The sequence below is a fragment of the Anser brachyrhynchus genome (assembly GCF_964034855.1).
Source record: "Anser brachyrhynchus genome assembly, chromosome: 3".
NCBI classification, from domain to species: Eukaryota; Metazoa; Chordata; class Aves; order Anseriformes; family Anatidae; genus Anser; species Anser brachyrhynchus.
In genome coordinates, this window is record NC_137696.1 from 112,069,543 (window position 1) to 112,092,457 (window position 22,915).

The following is a 22,915-nucleotide window of genomic DNA, read 5'->3' on the forward strand; positions in this document are numbered from 1 at the left end:
CAAAATGAAGGAAATTACTGTCTTCTGTCTTGTTAGCTCTTCTTGCTAAGGGAGAACATACATTACTCAAGTGAGAGCTCTGGATTTTTTTTTCTACGTCTTGAAAAATAAGTTTTCCCATATTTTTCCTATTAGCAGCATCTTGGACCATTGATTTTCTCATTGTCAGTCCATCCTGAGACTGAGAAAACTATCTCTGTATCAAATACTGGCATTGTTTGGATGGAAAAGTAATATCCAGGATAACAATGTGCTTTTAGCTGTCTTTTAATATGATTTAGCAGGTGGAACCAGCAAAGTTATCGCCATAAGAACCAACACATTCTGAACAGGTCAAGGGCAGTCTTTGGATCACAGTGTGTGAACCTTCTACCTAAAGGGCTTGCACTGGGATATCACAGGAACAGCAAGAGAAGGCTGACAGGTCTGTTTTGGCATAGACTATAGCATGGCTTCAGACAGGTGTGTATCTGGAGAAGAAGCACAGAAGCAGTCTTTCTCTGTGAGCTGCTAGGAATGCAGTAGCTATGCCTTCAAAACACAATTATTGGAGGGTGTAGTCCAGCTTCTGGTGTCTAAGTAGAGGGTGGAGAAAGCTGAATCATGGCTGCTTCCCCTCCCTGCTCTCACAGGGGGAACAGAGCTTTAATTTTTTCCTGATTCCTCTGCAGACCCCACTGAAAGAAGGAAAAAGCATTTTGCACCTTTGTCATCACTTGTGTATAACAGCCTGCTGAAAAGGAACAAATATAAAACAGAGAGAAAAGACCATAAGTTATTTCCTAGCATACTCTTTATATTGAATTAAGCAGTGGTCCTCTGGAAAAACAAAAACTAGCAACCAAACCAAACAAACAACCCTCCCCCACATCAAATAATATACACCACAGAGCTAGAAAAAGAGTGTTCATTGTTTTTTGTTTGTTTGTTTGTTTGTTTTTCCACCACGATGTTGAAACTTATTTTAACATCAGTTTCAAACAAACTCCAAAATATTATACCTAAAAGAGATATCTAATGAATTTGTTGTAGCTGTACAGGGCATTTCAATTATGCAAGACTGAAATACTTCATTTCTATCCCTCTTTTTTGTTCAAGAAATGGAAAAATCAGATGCTTTGACTTGGTGAGCTCTCTTTTGTTGGGAATACGGTACCAAAGTGATTGAATTCTGAAGTATTTTGATTTTGACAGAGTTGTATTTTCTGACAGAGAACTGCTTAGCTGAAGTCATTCTGACAGCCTGGAATTGTGTCACTTGAGTAAATAGAGTTGAGTAAATAAATTGCTCACTTGAGTAAACAGACTAACTGTTGGCATTAGTAGGTTGTTCTTTCCTTCAGAGGAGAAAACCTTTCTTTTTGTTGTCAGTGTTCCAGTTATTTGATGACAGCAGAAGGATAAGAACATTCAAAGGACCAGGATCCAGAGAAAAATGTATCTTGCAGTGATGGTAGTTTTACTCTTCATCCAATTTCCTTCTCTACTCCAGCCCACTCACACTAGCCATCCCTATTTGTGTCTATCTATCCCTGTTCTCTCTTTCAGCCCTGCTTTGCAGACATATGGTTACCTATACTCTCTCTTCACAGCTCTGTATTTCTAATTAAGCAATGATTTCTGGCAGACTGTGGTATCCATAGTCTCATTTCACTTACACAGAAGAAAGAAGAGCAAGCTGCCTATTTGGCCCCCAAAGTGGAATGTGTCCTTTTGCAGACAAAAATATCAGGCCAACTGGCTGCTAAATGAACATACCTATCTTTCTTTCAGCCTCTGCAAACTGCAACTTTCAAGGAATCGTGATCTCATGTTTGATCACTTTTACCAAAGGGTTGAAATACATATGTAGTTACCTATCTACTTTTCCCTGTTGACCGGAAAGCATGGGGTATTGAAACATATTGATAAAATGGGACTTGCCTCTTTTTGAAAAAAGGACCAGGCAACTTTATTTTTCCTGTGCTCCTGGGGGGAGGAGAAAGCTGTTATTATGAAATGTTATGGGTCAAGTATGTAATTTGGAAAGGTCTGAATTTAAGGACAGAAACTAAAAACAAACAAACTGAAAATTCAGATGGAGAGTAAAAGGTGCAAACACGTATTTACTGCCTGCATCTTTACTCAGTAACTCAAAATTTTCACAGCCTCAGTTTACAAATGCCCTGTGAGCAATGTGTAGAAAATGTACATCTTCCCCTACGTCCTGTACAGCTGATGGACCATTTGCTCACTTGGATGACATCATTCGGGTCACAATTAGTCCCTATAAAATGAGGCTGAGCAAATTATCCTTTAGATTCAGCAAAATGCAGATGGGGGAAATAATTAGTCATGTATTTCCCCTTTGTGAACAGCTTCCTTGTACTCCAGGAAAGGATGTCACCCTGTAAATTAGTCACTTGCAATCTGTCATTTCTGATCCATAACAGTAAAATGACCGTCCAGCTAAACAATTTGCAAAATGCTTGAAAACCCTTGTGCTACTATTGACTGCACATGAGTCAGATTTGCAACTGATTGCTTAATCAATCTGCACCTGGATCCCGCATGCTATTCTTGCTCTGCCTGAATGAAGCAGCTAGATAGTTAAGTCTGATGTGCATGGCCTTCTGTACTAAATGATTTCTTGAATTTCTGACCTCTAATCATCCCCTCTGTTACAGGAAAGCCATATGACCTAGCTACCTGTTTTGTGATCTCCTCCTGCACTTGTACTGGAATCCTCTTCCATTTAAATGCAGCTAGGTCCTTTCCCGAGTAATAAGGCTCGTCAGAAAAGGGTTTAGTTCACCAAATGAAGATATTTATAGATATAATAATGGTGGAATTTCAAATTATGAAAACAGTTGGAAGCATAGTGCTAAATTATTCTGCCTCCATTGGTAACTGTTTGTCCTTTGTTTATACAACACCTAACCTTCATTCTTCTCTAGAAATAATTTAGCAAAAGTTAAATTCCATGTGTGTTATTCTATATGTAAAAAGAGTAACAGTTGGGTTTTGCACTAAAAGCAGGTCGCTGGTTGTGCATTTGGATATGAGCCACAATAGATCAGATGAAAGAAATGGTCAGGGTTGTCATGATAATTTTCTGCAGTAGGAACCTGCAGCAGGGAATCCCTTTTGGGTAATGCTGTAAATGAAGGAATTCTGTCATCTGGAGTGAGAACTAAGTCCTCCCACAGTGGTGAAAGCTGAGAGGTGACCACAGAAAGCATTGGACAATCCACCTGTTCCCCATCGCGGGGCCATTTCAACATTCCAATCATACGTGGCAGCGATGTTATAAATGTGATTGAAGAATATTTATTGTCAAGGTTATCACATTGTAATAAAACATATGGGTACTTTAAGACCCTGATAAAACAGCTGTGTTTGCTCAGGTGAAGGAAGGCATGCAGGTGTAAAGTGTTAGCTGACGTTTTAAATAGATTTAGCTCAGTAGGAAAAAAGATGGACTCTGCTGGAAAGAAAAAAAAAAAGAAAAAAAAAAACACAAAACAACATGGGGGCAAGTACAGAACGTAGGGTTGTTTTTCTGAAGACTAATACCCTCTAACTTTCAGTCTCATGATTTTGGTGATGTAAATTGTGTTTAAGTGAACTCACGAAACGTTATTTATTCTATTGGTCCTGTAGCTCTTTACTCCCCACTGATTTCTCCTTCTCCCACGATTTTTCCTCCTGGCAGATTCTGTGCACCCCTGAGCTGAAGAGCAGGTAGGCGCTAAAGGGCTCTCACGCGTTTCTCGTCCTACCCTCATAGAAGCTGCCGGTAGAGGCTGCCAGGCCGAGCCGGGGACGGTAGCGGCCGCCTGAGCAACCCTGCTCCGCAGCCCCGACCGTGGTTTTGTCCTGCCACCTCGTGGTGCCGCACGGCATCGGGCAATCAGATTAAATAAGATCTCTGCAATGGAGTTTGACTCCGTGATGTCAATAGTTTTACAGCTTTTCATTTATTTATTTGTTTATTTATTTTCTTTTTCAAAAAAGTCCTTAGGTTTAGTGCAGCCATTGGGTGCAAAGATGCTACTTGGGATAAATCTCTAGTTCAGTCTGCTACGGTGTGCCTGTTTCTCTGAAGGAAAGCAGAAACTGCAGAAGTTAACCAATACTGCTGCAGGAAAGGAAAGTGCAAAGTAAACTAAAGATAACTGAAACTCTGTAAATCAAACGGGATTCAGGGAGGGAGGGATGCTGAAGTGTTCCCTGAAGCGTTTAACAATGCCCGTACTGAACTGCTGGCTGAGGCCAGTGACAGACCTAGGAAACAGCAAGGAGGAAGGCAGGAGTGTTAATTCTCAGCAGTCCATTGGTTTACTACAGGCAAATTCTTTGGCTGATGTTTGCTCACTACTTTGCAGCCTGTGGTACAGAAACTGATGCTATCTGGGTTCAAGAGACTGTACTAAGAAATGAGATAAATGAGGTAAACAAGATCCTATATATATGTTATCAGGGGAATAAATCACTCATTTCGTAAGGTGGTAGTGGTTTTGCTCTGGTGTTTCTTGGATTGAACCTTACTGGAAAAGGGGCAGGACTGCATTTTGGAGATATCTTGGCAGGTTGTAGGCAGCCTCTTAGTCCATACTGCATTAATAAGACGGTGGCTACCACAGAAGTTAGAAATGTATTCTACAGGTAAATGAAAGAATACACATAATATGTACCAAAACTATATAGATATATGCGGTGGTTTTACTCAGGTGGTCAGCTGAGCTCCACCACAACTGCTCTCTCACTCCCCCTCCTCAAAGGGAAAGGAGGAAATCTCTAACATGGGGCAGCTTCTGGATTCTTCTCACAGAAGTCACCCCTGTAGGCCTCTGCTACCAAAACCTTGCCACTTAAACTTATTACAATATATCATTGCTTAGTTATTATTTTCAGGTCACACCAGTTAATCTCCAATAGTTCTACAGTATTTTGAAGTTATGTTTGCTGTATATATAACCTGTAAATTCTGAGAGGTATCTCATGTAGGACAGAAATGGATGGACAATATCACTTGAGGTAGGTGTCTAGAATGAAAAGTTCAGTTACTGATATTATTTTGCTAGAGAAGATAATCCTCTTTGCTTCCCCCTCCACTTTCTGAATGATAAATGGAAATGATGCTGACTTGTCTGGTTGATGCTGTTGCCAGTTACTGACGATTTCCAGGCTGTGGTATAGTTTTGTGAGTTGTATCTACTAGGGCTAATCAAGAAGATGTTGTTTGGGACTTTCAAGAGCTGTAAGGAAATTAAAAGCAACATTTTAATGTTCTATTCATAGTGATGGCCATCAGTTGCTGTTCTACATGTTATTGTCAGAGGTTATAATTGATACAAAACTGAGGGAACCCCATTTCATTTTGTGTTATGAAAGCCTAGGACAACTTAGGTGAAGTCTGGGGAGACAGAAAGGCATGAAGTTCTGTAGCAAAAAATGGAGGGGGGGTGTGGAACAGGGTGGCAGGAAGCAAGAACCCAAGTCCTAACACTTTTCCAGGTTTATGGGTTGTCTTTATTAATGTCTTAAATAATTGAGTTAAATAATTGAGACACTGTCAATGGTATGACTATAGAAGGAATGGACTTGCTTGCAAGTGTATTTTCTCTGGTGCTCAGCTTGCACTCTTCAGTGGGTTACTTGTCCCTGTCTCTTCTCTCTCCTCATGGGTCACATATGTTTTGATCACAAGTGTATTTGATATTGATCCTCCTAATTAGAAACCTGCTTTCTTTCCTTTATTTTTTATTTATTTATTTTTTCCAGTGCAGTGGGGATGATTATGATCCATCTCCTACAAATCAGGAGAGGAAAAAATGAGGATAACCATTGCTTAAACAGCACACCCAAACGGTAGACTCCAAGATTTTTAATCCTCTCTTGCTTTTTTTTGTGTAAATGATAGTATTATTGCAAGACATTGTGACAAAAAGAAGACTTGTGGTACTATGATGTCTGTTTGTGTACTTTATCACAGTGTCTTGCACTTGAACATGTAGTAAGCATTTATTACAGTAATATGCACTTTAGTTCCATTAGAGTGCAAGTCACAAACAGCTTTTTGTCTACTCCTTGCTGCAGAGGGTTTTGAGAAGACATGTTAAATATTCATGGTAAGAGAGACCACATGTAACACAGTATATTTCTCTGATACTGAGCATTGTCCAAACACCTTTCACTTTTAGTTCAATAGCTTTACCATTGACTTCAGTGGGAACAATTAGATAAACAAGAAAAAAAATTAATTTCATTCATATATATATACACATAATCTGCAATAATAGGCATTGTATATACATTAAATATCATATTATTTTGTTGTGATTATTATGCAGGTCCTACTCATGGTTGCATTGATATGTTTCAGAATTACAGGGTATTAATTCATTGATCCAGGAAGCTCCATCACACACGCACACAAAAAAGTTATCAATTTTCTAATTAGGAGCAAGTCTGGATCTTTAAAATAAAGGGACCATATATAACACAATAACATCTAGAGATTTTTTTGTTGTTGTTGTTAAACTAGTGTTGAATCATGGATGAATTAGGCTTGATTTTAATCATGACTCCAAGGGTTTAACATTTATCTACATCTAAGGATCACATTTGACTTTTGGTGGCCTTCTGAGCTGGAAAAAGAAATGACAGAGATAGTTGGAACTACATCCAAATTCTTGATTGCCAGAGGAATCTAAGATCAGGTAAACAGGGTCTTTACATCAGTAATTAGCTTGACTTTTCCAGGAAGAAAAAGTAATGTACATGTTGTCTAAATATGCAATGGGAACATAATTTTGTAGTTATGCCAAAACTAACAAGTGATGGAAGTAGAGTTCTATTTTTAAAATGAATGGGATTATTTAGTACCCTTATTCAAAACATCATAAAATCATTAAGGTTGAAAAAGACCTCCAAGATCATCTGGTCCAACCGTCCCTCAACCACCAATATCACCCACTAAACCACATCCATAAGCACCACCTCCAGCCTTTCCGTAAACACCCCAAGGGATGGTGACTCCACCACCTCCCTGGGCAACCCGTTCCAACCCCCTACTGCTCTTTCTGAGAAGAAATGTCTCCTAATTTCCAACCTAAACCTCCCCCAGCACAACTTGAGGTCGTTCTCTCTAGTCCTATCACTAGTTACCTGTGAGAAGAGGCCGACCCCCAGCTCCCCACACCTTCCTTTCAGGTAGTTGTAGAGAGCAACAAGGTCTCCCCTGAGCCTCCTCTTCCCCAGACTAAACACCCCCAGTTCCCTCAGCCACTCCTCACAGGACTTGTGTTTCAGGCCCTTCACCAGCTTCGTAGCCCTTCTCTGGACATGCTCCAGGGTGATCCCACTTATTTTTGATACTGTTTTCTAATTAAACTTGCACATTATTTTAATTTTCTCCTATTTTAAACATATTCCTTACTTTTGACATATAATTTTGAATACTTTTTCCAGTTGTGTGACATGCTTTTTTAATACATTTTTCCATTCTTACATTCTCCTTGTTAAACTGGACTCAATTGTATTGTATCTTATGCAGGTAGATTATAGATAAAATAATGTGAGGAAGAAATATTGTGACAGAGGAAAGTTAGATTTAGTATTCCTCTCTCTTTGCATTTTGTTTCAACAAGGAAGCAACACTTAAAATGAAAACTATACCTGAATTTCTTTTGTTACTCCCAGTTGCTTTATTCCTGGCACACACTGAATTTACTACAGCAAAATCTAAGATCGTTGAAGATGCTGTTCATCAGAAAACGTGCAAGCAAAGGCTCCTGACACTGCAAAGCAATTCTTTTTTGTATCCCTAGTCACCTTAGCAAACCTTAATTCAATTCCTCAGTCAACCATCCTGTGTAATGAGACCTGGGTCGGAACTTTCCATATTGATTTGTGTGAACTCTCTTTCTCTTGGGACTTATTTGTTCTCTTCCTCCCTACTGCACTCTCTATTTCTATTGTTTCCATGATCTTTATGTCTCCCTATTTTTTCATTGCTCTATTTTTCCCAGCTGCTCACTGTGATAAGAACAGAGGCATTCATTTTTTTTTCCTGTCTGTGAAAAGATGTCTTTTCTATTCAAATGTTTTCTTCATGCATAAATATTTTTACACTGGGGTAAAACTAAAAAGAAGTAGTGGCTCACATTTATATATGATGAGGGAGCCAATGAACATTTCATTTTTTAAGCTATATCAGAGAATTATAGAACAGAAGCTGAAATATATGTTTTCCCAGCCTGTCCCTAACCGGGTGAGGTTACTTGGTTCCTATATGACTCCTTCATGTGAAAATTGCTGAAGTGTTTTTTTTTTTTTTTTTTAATCCAATATGACATTGTTAAATGTAGATTTTTTTTTTTTTTTGCAAAATTTATTTGCTATTTTAGGATATCTCACATTTATGAGAGTCCATTTAAAACAAATTTTTCATAAAGTAATTTCTTATTTTGAAAGTGAAAGCTCACAGTGAGATTACTTTTTGGATCCAAAACTTGATCAAAACTACGGAGTTATGTTCTGAGTCTTTATAGTCTGTCCATTACCCTGACTAGAAAGTATCAGGCCAATTTCCAACTGCTAGCAGTACAGGAAGGATGTTCCTGCTTGCACGTTGAGTATTTATTTGCTGGTGCATCCACGGGCCAGCAAGGAAGGAAGGAAGGCAGGCAGAGCAATGCCTAAAGCTGTGAAGGAAGGGGGAATAGGAGAACACAATATTAAGGAGCAGTCAAGATGAATTACATTTTCTGAGGTTTAAAGAACAGACCTGTGAGCAGATCTAGGAGTTAATCATGGATTAACACTGCTGGGATTGAGGGAGTCAGCTAAAGCTCAGGGAAGCTTGTGCTGGGTAGTGTTTAAAGGCATTATCTCACAAAAGATGAGCATTGCCACAGAAAATGTAAGCAAGGACTGCAATTATTTGCATTAAAACAGCATGACTAATCTCCTGGTTTTGCTGATCTGAGCTAGGACTGAGGTTCTCAGCCTGATGCTAGAAAGGGTTTGTGTGATTTCCCACTCACATGGATCGTTTCCAATTTTCTTTAAGGCCTGTGCTGCATGACGTCCTTGTTCCTACGGGGTTAAGCAAAGGGACTGGATGTACTCACTGGTGAGAATTCTTATATATTTTAAAGGATTTAACTGGGAAGGAAGCTGGGCCTCCAGTAAGTTCACTTGTATACATGACTATATTTGACTCTTCCCAAAAGCAGTAGAACTGTTAACCTGACAATAATTGTAACAGTTATGCCTTCCCCTTTTAGGTGGATTCTTTTGATATAGGATTTTTACTGATTAATTATCCATGTTTTATTTATGAATCTATTTAGTAAATATCTTTCTATTGGATATATTTTTTAATTACTATTTAAATTAATCAAACAGCAGTGCAGTGGATTAGCTGAATGTATTTGTGCATGAGTGCTTTACTACTGAGTTTTAGATTAACCTCTGGACAGAGCTATAAACATAAGGGACACTGTAATTTCAGATACTCTGCTTTGGAGGACCCCTGTCCTCCACCTTCCAACTCTGTATCATCGGGTTCTGTCTAATGCTGCTGATATCGGCTCTCAATAGATGTTAGAATTCTGTGAGAGACTTGGAAGTTGGTAATACAATCATTTGTGGAAGGTATGCATTAACTTGGCTTATTCTACTGACATTTCAGAGGTAGAGTACAGCACAAAGGTTTTTATTTTTTTGCTAGCAGTCCTTAATTGTTATACATGTGTGTGTTGGGTATATCTCTAAATGGAGAGATATCAAAAAGGGGTGGAAATCATCCAGCCGAGGAAGATGGGATTCTTTCACCACAAACAAGCAAATACTTTATCTGAGCAGTGAGTTCTCTGATGGATTTGAGACTCTCCTGCCTTCTGCATTTTTTATACGTGTATAGCACAGTGGCTTCCAGAATGCCTGGCTAATGCAGGAATTTTTATCAACTCTGAGAGGTGATGCTCCATTTAAAGTAACTACAGGAGGCAACAGAGATAAAGGGTAGGGCGTTCTTCTGTCTCAGTGTAGGCACGTATGAGTTAGTTATCTGGGGCTAGCTGGGCTGCATTGCCTTCAGAGGCACTTCCTGAGAATGATTCATCTCCATATAGGACAGACAAATTACACAGTTCCAAAGTTAGCTGTGTCCCATACTGAAGAAGGATACTGGCTGGTCGTTATTCAGGTCCCAAGGTTTACTGTACCAAGGATGGCTAAAATAACTTGCTTCCCCTTTCCTCTCCACCCCCTCTATTCCCAGTATGTACTTTCTGAGAAAAGGCACAACGACTTCTTTTGAATGTCAGTCTTGTTCCATTTATGCCTTTGACACTTACCAGTATCTGAATGGCCACAGACCAGTACTGCTGGTTGTGGTGTTTGGTGTTTTGAGGTCTGAACAGCACAAGTTGGCCTACACAGAATGTTAAGAGCTGCTTCTCTGGAAGACCCTGCTTCTTTCTGTGCAGCACTGTTATATCTTCCCAGAGTGGAAAGCTTTTTCTCCATACAGTAGTAGTCACTTTACTACTACTTTTTTTTTTTTTTTTACAGAATTCATATTCTACATTGTACTCTCTCTGTATGCTTTCAGCTCTTGCATAAAGTAGCTCCTTGTGCTACTTGATGTACCCTATGTAAGGTACCTGTACTCTGATGCTATTTGTGCCATATGTTAGACATGAATGTATTTATTAAAATAAAGTTACGTGCAGTCACATATTTCAAGGCATATGTTCTATATTCTATGGCACGTTTGGTACCCTTCAAGGGTGATGTGCCAGTGGAGTTAGGAAAGAAAAGCATAGAGTTAACGGTTACTGCAGCACCTCGGTTGTACTTTGGAGATGCCAGCTTTCAGAGAAGTGAGTTGCAGCTGGTCAGGTAGTGATCTCCTACCACTCAAGAAGTGCAAGCTAGAGGAGTGGACGGTGAGGTGGACTGATAATTGGCTGGACAGCAGAGCTCAGAGGGTTGTGCTCAGTGGTGCAGAGTCTAGCTGGAAGCCCGTAGCTAGCAGTGTCCCACATGGGTATGTACTGGGTCCAGTCTTGTTCACATCAGTGACCTAGACAATGGAACAGAGTGTGACCTCAGCAAGTTTGCTGACAGCACAAAGCTGAGAGGAGTGGCTGATACCCCAGAGGGCTGTGCTGCCATTCAGAGGGACCTCGACAGGCTGGAGGGTTGGGCAGAGAGGAACCTCATGAAGTTCAACAAAGGTATGTGCAGGGTCCTGCACCTAAGGAGGAATAACCCCAAGCACTAGAATAGGCTGGGGGCTGACCTGCTGGAAAGCAGCTCTGCAGAGAAGGACCTGGGTGTCTTGGTGGACAGCAGGCTGGCCATGAGTCAGCATTGTGGCCTTGTTGCTAAGAAGGCCAAAGGTACCCTGGGGGGGGGGCATTAGGAAGAGCATTGACAGCAGGTCAAGGGAGGTGATCCTGCCCCTCTGCTCAGCCCTGGTGAGGTCACACCTAGAGTACTGTGTCCAGTTCTGGGGTCCCGGGTACAAAAGGGGCATGGAACTACTGGAGCGAGTCCAGCAGAGGGCTACTAAGATGCTTAGAGGACTGGAGCACCCATCATAAGAGGAGAGGCTGAGAGAGCTGGGCCTGTTTAGCTTGGAAAAGAGAAGACTGAGGGGAGATCTCATCAATGTGTATAAATACCTGAAGGGAGGGTGTAAGGAGGCTGGAACCAGGCTATTTTCAGTGGTGCCCAGCAACAAGATGAGAGGCAACAGGCACAAACTGAAGCACAGGAAACTCTGGCTGAATATGAGAGGGCACTTCTTCACTGTGAGGGTGACAGAGCACTGACACAGGCTGCCCAGAGGGGTTGTAGAGTCTCTTTCTCTGGAGATACTTAAAACCTGCCTGGATGCCATCCTGTGCAATGTGCTCTAGGTGACCCTGCTTGGCAGGGGTGTTGGATTAGATGAACTCCAGCGGTCCCTTCCAGCCTCAGCCATTCTGTGATTCTGTAACTGTCCCAGCCCTGTGTAAAGCAGGGTTGCCTGGTTGCTGGTGGGGGCCAGGGTGTTACAGATACTTTTGTGTAGGAACAATGTGCTGGTCACTCCTGGAACAGTCTCCTGGGGCTGTCTGCAGCTGTAGCTCATAGGTGCAGCCAAGTCTGGAAGAGGCAGTGAGGCCCTTCCAGCCTCCAGGCACAAAATTCAGCAGTGGAACTTCTGTGTGCCCTGCCACTGTCATGTCTGCTACAGCCTGATACAGGTGGTTATGCCTTTTTGGAGGAGATTTGCACACTAAAATACATTTGTACAAGGTTTCCCATCACCTATCTAATTGGTTTGATGTAATTTGCAAGTTAGTAAGATGTAAAAAATGTTTTATATTGTTCATCGTGTCTGAATTTTTATGGTAATGTCTTGCAATCTAAGAACTGAGGTACAAGAAGAATGAAGGTGGAAATCAAAGAGAATATAAAGGAACAGAAAAATCCAAGGCTTCTTTCAGATATCACACTGTAAATATGTTTATTACACTGTCCTCATCACCACAGGTATATGAGCCCCCACAGTGCAAGCTGAATTTTATGACCTTATAATAAATCAGAGAAAACAAGAGGGGGGACTGTAAAATAAAGTTCATGAATTCTTCAGTGTTCCTCTAGAATGATTTTTTCTAAATGTTTCATTCTTTGCTTCCTTTCCTCCCTGCCTGCTTCAATTCCCCAGTGTAGAGATCCTTTCTCATTACAGTGGCAGTCCTGATTAAAAACTCATTGGGTGAGGAGGATGTCTCACTTCACAAAGGGGAACAAGTGCAGAGCCGTGCTGCCTCTGAGCACTGCAGTAGCCTCCAGCTGTCTTTCATCCTCATTTGTTCAGTCATTGAGCTCAGCAGGATTTGTGGGGTGCTTAAAGTTAAACAGAAATGCAAATGTTTGCAAGGTCAAGGCCCAAGAAGCTTTTAAGAGCATAGGCTGTAGTTACTTGCTTCTGCCAGGACAGAGTAATTTGGGGCACTTATTACTCCACAGGAGTAATAAGTTTTTTTGTATAATAGGATAACCAGTAATAATAGTAATCAGAAGGATCTGTTAGTTCAAGGAAACTACAGCCTGAAAAACCGATGCTTTATCAAGTTAATAGAATCTTAGAATGGTTTGGGTTGGAAGGGACCTGAAAAATCACCTAGTTCCACCTGTCCGCTATGGGCAGGGACACCTCCCAACAGACCAGGTTGCCCCAAAGCCCCATCCAACCTGTTCTTAAACACTTTCAGGGATGGGGTATCCACAGCTTCTCTGGGCTACCTGTTCTAGTGCCTTGCCACCTTCATCAAGAAGAATTTCTTGCTAACATCTAATCTAAATCTACCGTCTTAGTTTAAAACCATTCCCCCTTGTCACATCACTACACCCCATGACAAGGAGTCCCCCTCCCCCCCCCCCCCAGCTTTCCTGTAGGCCCTTTTTATAGGTTCTGGAAGGACACTAAAGGTCTACCCAGAGCCTTCTCCAGGCTCCCTCAGCCTGTCTTTGTAGGAGAGGTGCTCCAGCCTTTTGATCATCCTCAAGGCCCTCCTCTGGACTCACTCTAACAGGTTTGTTCTTCTCAGAGGTCACTAAACAGATTCCTGGGAGCAGCAGGCTCTGGAGTGGTGTGAATTGCTGATCTTCAGCCACTTGCCAGTGTTTCACATCTTGGAGAGATGAGGTGTGATTTTTTTATTTTTTATTTTTTTTATTTTTACATCCATGCCTGACTTGTTCTGTTTTCTCTTGTGATGAAGCAACTTATTTGTACTGTTTACTGTTGATCTCAAACTATCTTATTTCAAATTACACAGCTGAATTCATTTGTGTTGAATATTTTTCTTACAGATTTTGTTACTAGATGCTAATAAATTCATTCTGTGCTCTGTATATCAACCTTCCTCATTCCTAAACTTAATTGGGATGCTAGAAAATACCTAAAAGAGAGCTGTTAATATAATGGTATTTATATGCTTATGAAGTTTGACTTCTGTTATTTCTTCATGATATACTTCAGGATAATGTATTGATGCTGTATTCAATGAGAAGAAGGTAAATAGCAAAGTAGAATTCAATACTTTGTTTTCTGAGATGACAAAAAATGTATTTGAGAGTTAAAGCAGAATTTGCAGAGATTAAAAAATAATTCAGAAAAATGTTAAGATCTTTACAGTTAGTGTCACAAAGACAAGAGGTAGTAGTAAAGAAACATACAAAGAATTCTGAGGGGAAAAAATCACTAAAGCTATGGAAATATTTAGTAGCTGCTTAGAGCGACTAAGACTGCTCTTTTTTTCTTAGTTCAGTGAATTTCAAAAATTTAAAGACTTGTAGGTGCAGATTCTTCCCACACTTATTCTGATTTAAGGATATTCCTGGGGTATCTGCACTGGGGCTGCTGAACTCCATCAGCCCTAGGCAGTGGCGGCTCAGGTACAACAGGAACTCTGCGCTGCATGTCAGAACAGTTTTTATAGTGACATATACAAAGTCTTTCCTTTCAAAACTCACAGACCAGAATTAGCCTCTCACTGCCCACTGCAGAGTCCTTTCATAATTTTTACGGAAGCCTGGAGCTGGCCAGTGTTAGAGACAGAGTCTGACTTCTTCATTAAAATAAAGCAGAGTTTTCAGTTATTCTGAAGCTTGTAGAAGTTACTGTTTCCCTAATGGGTCAGAAATGCAGTGAGTGGAATCTTGTCTGCGTTTTCTGCATGTTTGATGAAGCAAAGATGAGCTCTTTAGGAAGTGCACAGGGGCATTTTGAACATGCATGCTTGCCAAGATGATGACTGAGCTCACATCTTTGCTCAGCAACAATTTTCTTTTCACCTGCAAATTAAAGTTAAATTCTGTAACACAGTAGAGCCCTATTTCCTGCATTAAAGTGTCATGTGACGGTAGTGTGACCTTTTTAAAAAACAATTTTATAGTGTTAACTTGCAGTGTTTATTTTAAAAGGTCGATAAAAATAAAAACAGAAAAAAGAAAATACATATATTGGATCTTTCTTTTCCTCTACTTTTCTCCTGCTTTTGGTTTATATACTTTACATACTGTACGGGAGGTAAGAACTCCAGTCAGATCAGTGCTATTGTGCACTCACTGCACCTACCCAGAGTTTATGTATCCTATATTTTATAGTAACAGATTAGTAATACAGAGTGCAAGAGAGTACATGAAATAATGGGACCACATTCATCTCTAGCACTGCAAGGGGACTGGAAAATGTCTGCCTGTCTTCAGAGAGAGAAGCTGACTGCTGTGTTGTGATGCTCTGCCTTGCAGCAGCTGCTGCCATGGTCATGGCAGGAACATGTTGATGCTTCCAGAAGTAGGAAGCTGACCTGACAGGTTGCAGAGGAGCCTCAGGTTGTCCTGAACTCTGCTGGGTCAGGTTTACTGCAGAGCCAGACTTGGATTTGTACCATTTTAACTCCCTTCTAGCACTAATATAAGGAAATGATGTATTCTTGGAAGTGATTAAAATTCAGGTTATATTTCTGACGCTGTTGGTTCTAGTTTTCTGCTGAAGTTATAGCATGAGAAAATACAGCCTGGTCTACCCATGCTTACAAGGGGATGAAGTAGCCTTTGTTTCTATCTTAATATATTGCAGTGTTTCTTGCAGTGCTAGATGTGTGCTGCTTTCCAACCCAGAGGGGTCTATATTTCAGCATGAGTGCGGTGATCCATATACTGTTATTATCACACCATGCAACACAATCTCTAAAGCGCCTTGGGGTCCATCTCTCTTGGATGAAAAGCATTATAAAAATGAAAGGTATGTTCATAATGGTTAGCAGCAGAATACTGCATTAGCCTCCTTGGGCTACAGTGATGGATTAAGGGGAACCATTGCCCTTAAGAAGAAAAGGGTTGAGTGAGTTATGTGCTTCCTCCTCAACGCACTCAGTGTGTGCATATATTAGGAGTAGTTTTGGAAGACTCTGAGAAGGCTGAAAGAGTTTGGGGAGTTGACCAGCTTTTGATAGTAGATCTTAAGCATTATTTGTCATACTCATAACTCTCTTCAAAGTACATGCAAAGATTCACTTCTGGGTGGGGCAGAGGGGAAAACAGTCAATATAAGAAAGGGAACATGATTTTAAATGTATTTAATTGAGAAAAAAAAAGCTTGAAGAGGATTAGCCTCCTAAATTATTCATGTACTTTTGAGATATCTCGTTTAAATGACTTGATGGGAGGTACAGTTTGAGCAGGGTGGCAGAACTAAGAACACAACACTATCTTTAACCTCACAGCCTATTACTTTATTCCCAGCTGACAGCAGTGATTTTTATTTTAATGGAATAAAGCTTCCTGTGGGACTATATTAGTTTCAGTAAAACAGACAGGGAGGTCTGCTGTTCGGCAGACTGCAGACTTAGGAGGTGGGAGAGCTTGGTTTGTTGGTTCTGTGCACTGTTTCAGAAAGAGAACATCCCCAATGAGTTTCAGAAATACTTTATCTCATTAAAAGAAGTCAGAAGTCTTGGGTTTGCTCCAGCCTGGAGCACAGGATGTTTTTGTGACTTCAGCAAGTTCTCCAGAGCAGGAAAACATGTTTCCTGTTCCACTAGTCTTCCCAAGGCATCCTGGCATGGTGAAACAGTTATATTTGTATAATATGTGTGTATATATCTAGTCAAAAATGTACATTGGTTTTTAATATTAGACTTTTTATATACAAACTTGCCTGTCAGAACCTGTGTATTTTTTCTTTTCTTCCATGAAATGCAAATAACTCAAATGTGGTTTTAGAAATCTGACTTGCCCTGAAGCACAAGAAGGTGCTTCAGACAGTGTTGAGAAAAAGCAGCTGGATTGTGTTGGAGTCAACCCGCATCCCAGACTGTTCATCTGAGGAAGTGTCCTTCAGAAAGCCATGTGTACATCCCTGCCACAGCTGTTTGCTGATTTTATAAGTGAAAGAAAATGACCTTTCCCTGCTCCTTCCTTTCCACACAGAGGAAGGAAACCATCCCTCCCCTGCTGTCCTCTCCACTGGCAGGCAACAAAGTGGGAGTGAGAAATGTCTTAGACCTCCTAACATCTCCATCCAGGGATGTCGGTCAGATCAGAAGCTGACCTGTCCCAAGGAAAGAAAGATTCAAGTGAATTAAGTGTTGAGCAGTGCAATTTGTTCCCTTGTTGCATGCCTTTGTAGGTTTGGATAGTATAATTGTATGCCTTTTTTTTTTTCATTTTCAATATATTTTAGAATTTTCTTCTTATTTTAAAAACTTATTTTTATTTAGCTCTTAGCCTATCCATCATCCTCCAGATCCAGAGGGTAACTCTGTTGTTTCATCTCCATTTGCTCCATCTGTTCCTTTATCTTTGTCTCTTATCATTGATTTTTTGTAGCATTCAGTTAATATTTCAATATATTATTAGTTTGTATGACATTTTACAATCCTTGTAAATCACAACAGGCCTCTTGAAATTACTGGGTGTGTAAGTCAAATAAACTAACTTTCAAGCTGGAAGAAACATAACATATAAACTTTTGACCCTGTGGAAGTAATCACCTTTGTGTCCCCCAAAAAACTTGAGGAATAGATTTTTATTTTTTTAAATGCTACTTAAGAACATAGCCATTCTCAAAAATACCTGCTACAAGTTATCTGCATATTTAGCTATGCACATGAAACTTTATCCTTAGCATATTTATATCCTGTCAAGGGAGTCAAACACCATGGCACTTCACTGATGTGACACCTCCCCATGCCAGATCAGTGCATTTCCCTCTGGTCTTCCACCAGATGGCCCTCCACTGGCAAAATGGTATTTGATCACTTGTGCCTCCATGGGGAGGAGGGGGCAAGTATCAGCTTGAGAAGATTTTAATGAGAAGTTTGGTGGAGCACAGATCACCCTATGGGAGCTGAGGTCGTCTGTTTGGGGGTTTCATATTGTAAAGTAGAAATTATTGCTGAATGTTTTTAGATCTGTGGCACAGGGTCATGCCATCTTCAGCGTACTCTTTCAGCACTCAATGACATGAGTGTAGGGTGTGAGCAATGTGTATACCTGTTCTTTCTTCTAAGGAAGCATTTAAGTCCAAACATTCTACGTGTTGTTTTGAATATTGCCTTTCACGGTTATGAAGAACTGGACTGTTATTGTTTATCACTTGGATCTTGCACAGGTAATGTATAAAACTGTATTATACAACAGCTCTGGACACTTATAAAATTAGTTATGTATAAATATCTGAAGGAGATGGATTTCTATTACCAATGCTAATGTTCAGCTCAGAAAAATCGGTGTTTTCTCCCTTTGGCCAGTAGATGGCAATATGTTACAGACTTGTGGAATTACAAAGCCCAGCGTTAAAACTGCTGGTTTTCCAAGAGGCTTTTTGAAACATTAATCGATCTGCAGAGATGCTAAATGCAGGAAAACCTAAAATATCCTTTGTGTGTGTGTGTGTGCGTGTGTGTGTGTATCTCTAATTCAATGGGAATGTATGGCAGCAAAAGCTGAACAAAAGAACTCTCCGGGATGCAAAATTATATATGAATTTTTAGCAGAATTATTATTACATAATTCCTTTTTATGTGATATTACACATACACGCATATAATATATTCCCTGAATGTAATATGGAACTTGTAAGGGCATTATAGTAAAGTCAACATTTAAAAAAGAGAGGGAAGTGTGACATGAGGAAAGGAATAACATCATGGCCAGGGGAGGGAAGGAGATGAGCGGAGGCAGAGGTTTGTTTCAGTTCTTGGCAAGTTCTATGAAAAAAAAAAATGAGCCTTTTGACAGGTTTTAAAAATACTAGGATGCAGACTAAATTAATGATTGCTAAATGGGTAAATGTACTGTGTAGTGTGTGTGGGTGTGTGTGTGTGGGGGTATTTATGGCTCCCTTATTTCCATGTGTAACCTTTGTTGGTCCCTCAGCTTTGTCCCAGCTTCACTACTTCATTGCATTTTGCTTGGGGCTTCAGGTGAAAACGGGGCAAGAGCTTTACATGCACTATGATTTTTCCATGGTGTTGGAAGTGAGGCTGCTTTTCTGCACCCGCTGGGGAACTGCAGCTGCACGATCATACTGGAGTAGGCACTAAGCTGCACCAGGGAACTGGGTCTTTCATGCATTAAAATGCTGTTTGCTGTCATATTTTATGTTGTTATAAAAGTCGTAAACAGGAGCTTTGTAAACTAAAGGACGTAAATATTAAAGGAGCAAAGCTAACAAGTCCAGTAGAACGTCAGGTAATTTTAAATGTTTTACATTGTATAAGCATTATATTTTTATTTTAAATAGGGAAAAAACAAAACAAAACAAAAAAAGGTGAAAGTAAAAATTGTTGTAATATTTAGCTAAATAATCAGGAGAAATCTTGCATTTGAGGGGATAGCATGAGATGAAACTAATAGAAACTTTCCCTTGGTTTAAGAATTAACCCTACTTACACAATAATTTTTATTTCAGTAAGATGGCTTGTTTTAGTTGCAGCTGTTACGATTTCTCAGGATCTATATTTGCTCATGTTTGAGATGTTTTTCAGTTGGAAGGGATTTTAAAAAAATGTATTTTTTTTTGTGCTTATTTGGAAGTATGTGAACATGAAAGCATGAATTGAACTTAAAATCCATTTTTCATACCCATTAATTGTTTCTTCCCTATCAAATTTGCTTGTACAAAAAGGTGTTTTTTCTTTTTTTTTTAAACTGTATACACCCAAAAGAAGATAAGATCTATTGTCTGAAGAGCAAGGCTCTGCTCTTTTTACTTTGCAAGCTGTCACCAGATCCAGAGATTACAGAATTGGAATTCATCTGACAGGTTTGCTAATGGTCCCTAACATGAAGTAAAGGAAAAGGAAGCTCTCTGTAACAGTAACACACTGACTTTACAGAGCAGTCAGCTAGAGTTATTCTGGCAATTTTGTGACAGGCCCGGGGTTTTGAAGCAGACTCATTAAAAAATGTCTTGTTATTCAAAGCTGGTTTAAAATTTTTGCGACCATTTAGATTTGGAAAACTGAAATGGATTCTAGAGTTCAGGAGTTGTTTGGAGTTGTTTGACAATGTTAACATAATTGCTGATAATTCAAAAAATACTAAAAATGAGAGGTAAATATGAAGAACACAGTCTTTTGAACTCCAAAGAAGCCCCTTTATTATTATTTTTTAATGTATTTAGTTAAGAATGTACGATAATTTAGAAGATTCTGCCATATGTGGTACTGCAATCCTTAAGTTAGGGGTTGGGGGACTTAGAAATATTACTTAGAGCTCACTAATGGAAAAAAATAAATATTTATTTATTATTATTAGGAAACATAACTGTTAACTACAAATACTACAATCAAAAAATGGTCTTTATCTTACAGTAGCACAAAAATCCTGTTGAGTTGGTTGACTTCTATTCAATTTAGAGACAGAACATATAATTCCTAGTTCCCCCTAAATCAGGTCATCTAGGATTTCATTCCCTCAGGCTGGAGAGCTTTGAGCATTGCCAGAACCTCAAGCTAGAGAGAAATTCTTTTTCTATATGCAGAGCTCCCATAAGTCTGCCTATGTTTTGGGGAAATTTGTGCAGGTGTTGTGCTGGGTGTATGCAATGGCTCCACTGCATTTGAGCTGCACTCAAGTTGTTAAACTGTGCTTTCTCCAGGAGGATCCACAATTAGGGCAATCCAGAAAGATTTAGGTATATCCATTGAAGTTCATCTTCTTGGTTCCATGAAGCCTAAACACTCAGAGTCCTGATAAAGGCAATTTCCACCCTTCAGATTGCTGGGATTTGTCATGATAGCAGAAAGTGACAAAAGACTGGAAAATAAGGTCTCGCATTTCATTTTCTTCCTCAGCTGTGTGTACTGCAGGCCTGTTGGGGAAGGTGGTGAGGAGGGAAAAAAAAAAAAAGAAACAGATGTTGAAGCTGCAGATAGTAATAGATATTGCACTGTGCTCAGTTGGCATATGGAGGGACAAACCATATAGAAGTGAATGGACTCTTCCAACCGAGAACTTAATCTATTCTTCAAGGTTGAGTCTTGCAAGATGCACTGACTTCAGTCATCAAATCACTTAAAGTCTTTTCCCCACGGGAGTGCTAGCATGATAAAGTTAAGCAGTATTAAGTACTGTGCTTCATTAGATAATACAGAAGTAAATGAAACGGCTTTCAAAGCCCAAATCAATCATGATGCCTGATATTTCTGTGATTCTTGTAGCAAAACCACTCTGCACCAGAGGATGTCACTGTGAGCACCCAGGCAGAGTAGCTAAAAGATGCTGCAGATGAACCCTTGCAGAGGATGCATGGGCAAAAAAGGATACATTTGTGATTCAGATTAGTACTTTCTTGCCATGCACTAAGAGGTAGCAATATCATGCTTTTGAGAGTTAAGAAAACAAACAAATATACAAAAACAACCAACCAAATAAAACCCAACAACAACAAAAGAAAACCCCTATAATTTAACTTGACATTTTCTTTTCAATGTGGTTTATCATCCAAAGTAATATATGTCTAGTTCTTTTATATCTAGAACAAGCAAGATAAAAATAACAAATGTACAAGCTAGTGATAAATACTGCTGCATCCATAAAGTTTCTGTTTATGTTGTTACAAGCAGGAGAGTTGATAAACTGGGAAATCCCTGAAGCATCATTTAGTACCCAGCACAGAAAATTTTATGTATGTAGATAAATAGCATTCCGTTAATGCAGTAAATCTGTTAGAGTGAAATCTGTGTGGTTTCAGTATTTGTAATGTGAGCATTTCAGAAGCGTAAGTACCAGTTTATGCAAATAGCTCCCAAACTCATCAGTTTTACCTTCCTTATTATTGACATCTATCTTCATTGAAGCCATGTACTGAGTGCACTTCATTAAGGCTGACAAGCCAAAGGCTGCTCCTTCTCCCTGGGAATTGCCATCTTCTTTACTATGCAAAAGCCATTAAATGAGCCTTTTACAGTAAGTCAACTCTCTCTGTTTCTCTCCCGCCATGGGGGGTATTTTTTATTTTACTCCACAAATCCTGCTTAAAGAGACATGAGAAGATTCTTTACAATGAAAAAAATTGCCACTTTGCCCTTCCTCAGAGGAATGTGTTTATTCCCCATGGTCCTTGCTGCACAATAAGATATTAACCATGACCTAGTATTTAAAACCTGTGTGGGAAGTTGTACACACATTATTATTATTATTTTTTTTTAATGTCCATGGCAAAGAAATGTTGTTTTCTCTCCATTGCCTCTACAGGTTTTGTTTTTCTCTACATGTTATAATGCACCTGTCACACAGTGATATTTAAAAGTAAAACACAGAAAAGTTCTCTGTATGCAGTGCCCTGGCTAGACCTATTGAATGAGGGAGATCTTACCAGCTGGTGTTTGCAAAGACTTTGCTAGATCCTTTTTGTATAGGTTTCTTGCTTGATCACTTCCTGTATGGTCACATGTGAGAGAAGTAATATGCTGACTTCTCTTACAGACCCATTCAGTATCTTATCTGCAGAGAAAAGGATTTCTTTTGAGTTGATGTTAAAAAGCAAATCGTGCTTTAGATTGTTAACATAAGCCTATTTCTGTATTGTACAAGCCAGACTTCCCTCTGCCTTAAGAAATCCATACCTTTTCCTGCTTTATGTAGGTATTTCTGTACTTTGCTCTAAATATATGACCACTTCTGTATGATGCCACATCAGGTGCCAGAGTTGAAATATGGTATTCAACTTCGAATTTTTAATCAATAATTCTTAAAAACACTTGCCAAAATATTTACTGTTTCCTTTCTTCCTTGCTGCTCAAGGCCAAGATGCAAGCTCTTGCTGTTGCTTCTTAGGCTGACCACATTAGAGACACTGTAAAGTACTGCAGAGGATAAAACAATGCTTTTGATGGAGATAAGAAAC

General features: G+C 39.6%; 1 long non-coding RNA gene across 3 annotated transcripts; it reads left to right on the top strand.

The window, feature by feature from the left end:
• Positions 1 to 2,510: 2,510 nt before the first annotated feature.
• Positions 2,511 to 14,996, top strand: LOC308193456. Of its 3 annotated transcripts, none has more exons than XR_013949642.1 (4): positions 2,511 to 3,723; positions 3,997 to 4,142; positions 9,059 to 9,121; positions 13,602 to 14,996. It is a non-coding gene; the product is annotated as an uncharacterized lncRNA (long non-coding RNA). The 3 variants fall into 3 exon arrangements; XR_013949643.1 differs by lacking the exon at positions 3,997 to 4,142 and having other exon boundaries at positions 2,511 to 3,527; positions 3,643 to 3,723; XR_013949644.1 differs by lacking the exon at positions 3,997 to 4,142 and having other exon boundaries at positions 2,515 to 3,723.
• Positions 14,997 to 22,915: the final 7,919 nt, after the last annotated feature.